Raw genomic sequence first — 7,802 nt, 5'->3', positions numbered from 1 at the left:
GAATCCAAGATCGAAGAACTGTCAAGTCTTTACGCTTGTACCGATGAGAAAGCTGATGAAGCGTGAATGGCAATTGATAGCATGTTAACCAAAATTGATCTGATGCAGCAAAGAAGATGAATGCAGCAGAAAATGTAGAAACAGAAAGAGAGAGAGAAAGAGCATAGAGAGAGAAGTTATCTTGTTTGTATTGAAAATATTCACTGACTAACAGCTCACATTTACATTGTAGTATTTATATGTAACTGAGGTAGCTTACAGACTAAGCTAACTATTTTAACAAACTCTCAATTGATTGCCTAATCTTATGACACATGTCAAGGTAATAACCCTTAGTTTGATTACTCCTTACAGAGCACATTGTACCATACATAATATTATTTGTATTTATCTATTGGTCAAGATATGTAACCTATCAGACCTTTCTATGGGAAGCAATTTCTATTTTTCAAAAAAAAAAAAGAAAAAAGAACTAGTTATGAGACTCACTTTATATCGAACTTCAACGATTTGAACTGTCTATTTTGTAAGTTTCGATTTGTAAATCATTCTTACAAAAATTCAATTCACTCTCAAACTATTTTCTGTTTAATTATCACGATAAAATCTCATTGTTTATTTTATAGAAAGTGTTTGTCAATTTCTTTGAACTCAATTAGATGTCTCAAATATTTCCAATTTGGCTAACATTTTGCAAAGATGATCTATAAGGTACAACTTAAAAAATAAACTGTTCAGATCATTAAAATTTGATATAGTATAAACTCCACAACTAATCCATATTTTTATTGAAAAAAAGAGATTCTCTTCTTTTAAATGCATCCTGTAACCTTGATATATTTATTTGGTAGAAGGCTACAGAATGTTTTATCCAAAAAAATAAATTATTGGCAGAATCTGTGCCTTGTTTATTTATGTGATTATTGTCTCCCATAGACTAAATAATTGTTTCCTTACCAAACAAGGGCCACGATATCATGACCTTAATCTACGAAAAGCAATCAATTAAACATAATATAATTCAAGAGGTGGGATGATGGGTAGAAATTTCTGACCATTGAGAAGCACAAGTCACAAAAATATGTTATTTCATGAATTATAATATCGATGAACAATAAAATAATTATATCGTCTTAGTTTTATCTTGAGAATATATTAATAAAAAGAATTAAATTCACGTATTATAATTTGATGAAAACAGCATCTTATCGCGATCATATTTTGAGTAGATCGCAAAATTGATTCGTGATGGAGGCACGTAGAATTGATTTATTTCTCGTTATCATGATCATCATCATGACGGTAATACGAGGGGAATGATGTGTGTTCTTGCCAAACACAATAACACATAATACGCAATGATATATCCACAGAATACGCAATGATATTTGTTAGGCATGCACTGTTGGGGTTTTGTTTGTGTTTAAATGATAGCCAATTAAGCTTAAAGTGGATTTTGCAGTTTCCCAAGTTTTTTTCTTTATTTCCTTATCATCAGTGATGACGCAATTTGAAATGAAATGACTCTGTCGCTGGTGGCTTTGGACCGCTGACTCACCAACCGGGGGCTTCAAATGCAGCAGACCGATGCAACTTTACCTACTTTTGTAGACGTATCATCCACCCAATACCTAATACTGGTACTGGTCTTCGGCAACCAAGCACGCTGGTTTGTCTGATGGGCGAACGGATATAGGATTATAGGAGCAAAACATTGGGAATTTGGGATGGCATTTGTCAAATTGATCACAAATAGGGTTTCATTTGACTGCAAATATGTTCTTTTCTTTTTCTTCAAGCCTGTAGCACACTAAAATTTAAATTGATCAATCACAATACAGGTAATTATTTTGCAAACGAAGGAACAACTCAACAAAATTTGTTGATAACAGGAGTTTTGTAATGAAATTTATTAGTCGTCATTAGATAGGAACATATCCTTTGAATTAAAAAATAAAAGAGAAATGCGAAAGAAACTCTTTTAAAAATGAGTTTTTTTATGTGCTCTTCGTCACTTCATGTTTTTAACACAAGTCTCGTGTCAACATTATAAAACATTATGCTAAAAATATAAAATGTCGAAGAGTCCCTAAAGGTTTACTTTGAGAAAGTCTTTTCAAAATTTCTTAAGATAAAAATTCGAATTTGAGTGTAAACAATTCAACACATTACTCTAGTTTAACTTAATTAATCACTCTTTTTTAGTCAATTTGATTAATTGCCATGTATAATACAAGGGATTAGCACGTTAGACAAGCATATAAAGGAGACATAAGTGTAGATTTGACTATTATAAATGTGTTTTTGTGTAGGCAGACAAAGTGATCATCTTTTACCATTCCAAGAGAAGTCCTTTTTCGTTAATTGCTTTTTCGTATAGTTTATGGGGGGCAAGCTGCTTTTGTGTCTTTTAAGCAGCTTGGCCTTGCCTTGGTGGTGTGGTCATATAGCTTTTTATAGCCATCAAAACATTGAAACTACCGTAAAAAAAGCCACGAAAAGGGTATCCAATGGAGTGTACATTATATACTAGCTGCTCCTAGCCGATTAGGGTTTTTTTTTTTTCTGCAAAAACAAACTCATAAAACAAAAAGCTTGGACAAACTAAATTTCACTCTTAAAAGTTTGACGTGATTTTCAAAATCGTTTTTGAAGCATCTATTTATGTCCTTGGTCAGATTTGAAGCAATTAAGGTTCGATCATAAAATTAATTAATAATATGAAAAGTAGTTTAACTAATTATAAGCATATGCAAAGTTTTTTCTCTCATCATTGTGAAATTTATTCTCAACAATTTTTTTTTTTGAACAAACAAAATTAATTGTTTGATTCTTCATTAAATTAATGATGTAATTAACTTAAAATTCTTATTTGGTTTAACATATAAGTCACATTTGAAAAAAAAAACAAAAAACTCATCAAATTTGATGGAGGATTCAAATAGGGTGGTGCTATTCACACACATTTTTTTACCTCACACATGTTTTTTTACCTCACACTCAATTTTTGTATCATTAAATCGAATGAGTTGAAAAAAATCAAACGAAAAAAATTAACAAATAGTGTGTAAAAAGTAAAAAAACATGTATAAATAACACCATCTTCCAATATTCAAAGAGATAAAATGTGTATATTAACGTAATTTTAAAACTTCAAGATTCAATGTGAAAAAAATTAGAAACTCCAGCTTTATTGGTTGAGATTTCCTTTATTTGAAAATCATCTCAAACTTAAAAAAAAAAAAAAAAAAAAAAAAAAAAATCATCTCAAACGTAAAAGTGTTAATTGTTTTTTATTTTCATTTTTTGGGGTTTGAGTTTTTATTTATTTATATTTTTGAAATTTTGTGATGTATTTTGTGGTCCCACACGCGTGGGTTAGCTTTATAAACAAGTCGTAATTAAAATACAGATGGAGAGGATGAGGATGTGACCGGGCCAGATATGTCATGCTTTTGGGATCATTGCAATAATTGAAGTCATGCAGGCTTTAATGATAGGTTTGAGAGGGAGAGATATATGTGAATTATTGGGTGGGACCCCTCCTGCTGATAAACCGTGGCAAAAAGTAATGCATGACTCCATGGAAAAAGCCACACGAACAACTCTCTCTCTCTCTCTCTCTCTCTCTTCCCCTTCCTACATTCCCCCTAATCACCAATTTGACAATTTGACAATGATAAGGTTTAGACCCTTTCAGTGATTAGGTCAAGAATACCCACTGGTTCTCTGCCACGTGGCAGTATTTAGTTAGCAATCATATTAAACATGACACCTTTCGATGATGATTGTTGTTTTGGTTACTAAGTGGAGACTAATGAAAGATGATTGAGTTACGTCAGCCAATGGGCTAATTCAACATAAACATAATTTGTTTGTCATATATATATATATATAAGTGGAATTTAAAACTTTTTACTTATTAATAAAAAGAAATATAATTAAATTGTAATAATAATTAGTAAATAAGTATTGAACTTACAACTTTAAAAAATTATTAAAATATAATATATCGCTAGATCAATGACCAGCTGATCATAATTAATTAACAGTTTATTCTCCTTTTAAAAAAAGTAAATGTTAGAAGTAAGGTATAAACAAAGAGAGAAAGGAGAGATTAGGAGAAAAAATATAAGTATTTTTTCCTTCTCATTAGATCAGTGCCTATTTATAGGTTTAAGATTTAAGTAAAAAGGTCCTAACTAATTACATATTACGTTCTGATGCAGAAGTGAACAACCACATAATAAATAATATTTACAAATGTAGCAATTTTGAAAATTGCATTATTATATGTATCACGCTCGAAATTTAATTTTTGATTTACACAAGGTATTGTAGAGTTGGTATGAAAAATAATTGAGTTTACTAGATAGTGGATCCTAGACAGTTGAAGTGAAATACATGAGAGAATAATCATCATATGTCCTAGAGATTAGTAGTATTATGTTATAATTAACCACATTCTGTGGTTGAGCATAATTTGATGAACAAAATCAAACCATCTGCCGTAGTAAAACTATATAATAATATGACACATGATCACGACCATAATCAATGAGAAGAAAAATTGGTAAAAGGCTAAAAGCCATAATTGAATTTTCTAGAAGGACGTTTGTTGGACCTTTTACTTGTATTCGTCAAACAAATATGGATATTTTCTCAAGTAATATTGTTAGATGATTGGTCCTACTTAATTAAAATATCAAACTTAAGCAAATCATCTCGTGCCTAAGCTTAGATTATGCAATCTTTTATGGGTTTGTTTAGGAAAAGGTCACACAGTATAAAGGGCGTAATTTAGGGGACACCCCTCTATTTGTTCATCGTGATCTATTTTTTTATAAAACGATATTATCTACACTAAGAGAGTGGGAAGTGAATTAAGTCTTACAATAAACTAGCAATAATATGGTTCAAAAATGCATTTGATAAGAATCGAACCTAAAACCTCTCACTTATGATTGAAGAGAGATACCACTAGACTTTAGTATTAAGTGATTAGTTTCTTGTACATATCCTTAGTTGCTTAGTCAGATAAGGAGGTGAAGAAATTAAGATTTAGTCCAAACCCAAGAATCCGATATGGGTTTGTGTTATCTGCACTTAGAATTCAAACCTTTGATTCAAGATAAAAGAATCATAAATATTGGGTGGAGACTAATAACAAATTGATATAGTCAAAGTATGATTAGATTGTTTACTTCCGGGTCCCGCAAGGCGTGCAATTTTTCTAATTTGGTTGTCTAAACTTGGGTTCTCACTTACCTAGTTACTGCATGGGATAGACATTGCCTTAATCCTATTTAAAAGGGAATGCGTAGTTCTTGGTAGTCAAGGAATGATGAGTTTGTGAATCCCTTTTGATCATGAGAAAGGTTTTTAATCCTTATGAAATGCTTTCTTGTTCGCAACCAGAATTGAAATAAAGTTCAAATTTCCATTACGAATTACTCATGTGTTTACTAATCATAAGAGAACTTAAAATACAGGTATAGCCCACATAAATATTAGAAATCCAGCTCCTAATTTTGGAGGAATTTGAGTACTCATGGGTTGAGTTTTCGTGGAGAAACAACCCATCATAATTTCATTTTTTTTTCTATCATCATTATACCTTCAAACTATTTTTAATATTTCAAGTTTTCCCCTAATTTATGTAGTATATAGTTCAGTAAACAACTTTGATGGGAATGAACTTCTGCTCAATCCAATTCTTCAACAATCGATTACGAAATAGCAATAATAATGTTACAAACTCTATCCCAATGTGGTCTAGTGATTGAAACCCTTTCGACCTTTCATCTTTGCAAATGTTCAGCCAAAATCCGAATCTTTAACCATATGATTAACTATGTGATAATTTTGGTGATTAAATGAAACATTGGGTTCATCTATTGTTTTATAATAATTAAGTGTTGGAGCAAAAAATTTCGAATCCTCCCACAGTAATCTTGTAGCCTTGTTGAGAAGTTGGACACCAATCTTCACTAGCCATTAATGAGAAAAGAGGATATGTAACAAAACACTTTAACGCTCAAGTCAAATTTTGTTCAAGTTATATTATTATACAATTTCCCTCACCCCCCTTATGCTGGTGTAATTATTGGCCTTTTATAGGCAATGAATTCCTTGAGGTCCAAGTCTCATTTCCTCAACTTTATTTCATGTTACATGATTGTGGGTGCACTTTGCTTAATGCAGGTTCACTCCAAAATTTATGATTCATGGGAAATTACTTGAGCCTTATTTCTTCACCTAGATGGCTAAAAATTTCTAATATTATTTTTATCATGAAAACATTTTCAAATTTTGGGTTTCTAAAAAGTAGGCGTTTTTTATTTTTAGAACACATCATCGATAAATTGATTCAATCCTATTTGTCTACCTTCTCTAATCATTATATTCAACTTGTTTGCGAATCACAATTATCACATGGGCAACTCTCTCTTGAACATTAACTTTCTTTTTATTTTTAATTATACTATTATTAGGGGAGGAGAATTCTATTACAATAATCTAGTGGAAGAGAGAGTTTCGAACCTAGAACACATATGTAGAAACCCGACACCTTATTAATTAGGATATTAAACTATTTGGAACCTTGAACATTAACTAAATTCATTTATCCTCTTGAAATTTTCTCTTCGGACTAAAGGATGACTTAGTTGGGTTGGGACTTCTTCAAGTTAAGCGAAGATCAAGAGTGATTTTTTTTCTTTTTTCTTTTTTTCTCCACTTAGTACTACGGTATGGTGGTATTCCTCTTTACTTGTAAGTGAGAAGTTTTAGGTTCGAATCTCGTATATGGTGAATTCGATACCAAATTAGGTTGCCCATTGTGGCTTAGCCGAACTCCCCCTTCTTTTAGTGTAAAATATATCATTAATCAAAACAAACATATATAATGAGGTGTCAGATAAATACAGATTTTTCTATCTCTTGATAAAGGGATAGATGCGCACAAACGTATGATTCTCTCATTACCAAGGAAGCCTTTAAGGTTAGGGATACCCATTTTTTTTTTTAAGAAAATAGGAATTAGTTGTGGGATCTATACTATATCGAACTTTAACGATCTGAAACATCTATTTTTCAAGTTGTACCTCATAGATTACCCTTACAAAATATTAGCCAAATCGGAAATGTTTAAGACATCTAATTAGGTTCAAAAGAAATGAACGAATACTTTGTTATATAAGAAACAATGAAATTTGATCTTAATAATTAAATAGGCAAATAGTTTCGGATTGAATTGAATTTTTGCAACGATGATCTATGAATCAAAACTTACAAAATAAACGATTCAAATCGTTTAAATTCGATTCTTATTTTTTTTTCAAAAAAATAGAGATCCTTTTACATAAAAGGCCAACCTTATCAAAACTAAAGGACACGAGAGATAGATGGAGTCGGTAATTGGTACAAACGGACACCCAGGACATTCGTGTCAATACGTACGTAGCATTGCATGTATCATGTATGAGTAGATCTAAATGCAGATCGAGCATATGTCCAAGAAGTCACGTGACTACCGCGTGAGGTGGGATTAATGATGGGGGGATTGGGTCAGAGTCAGTGGAATGACGTGAACTCTGAGAGAGAGAGAGAGAGAGAGAGAGAGAGTTTTAGGTCAAGTATGGTTATGGGCGCGAGGCAGAATGAGGAGGAGGGAGGAGGAGGAGGAAGGGCCAATGATCAATAATGATGGCGGTGGAGCGATGTTGTAGTGGGCCCACTCAGCAGGACACATTGCAGAGTCCAAAGGAGACAATGTATACAGCAACAATCATTTGTACGTC

Source organism: the organism of the source record quoted next, unplaced genomic scaffold (genome assembly GCF_019419815.1).
Source record: "Pyrus x bretschneideri cultivar Hongxiangsu unplaced genomic scaffold, Pyrus_bretschneideri_v1 Contig9, whole genome shotgun sequence".
Classification (NCBI taxonomy): Eukaryota; Viridiplantae; Streptophyta; class Magnoliopsida; order Rosales; family Rosaceae; genus Pyrus; species Pyrus x bretschneideri.
Note: the sequence above shows the minus strand (reverse complement) of the source record.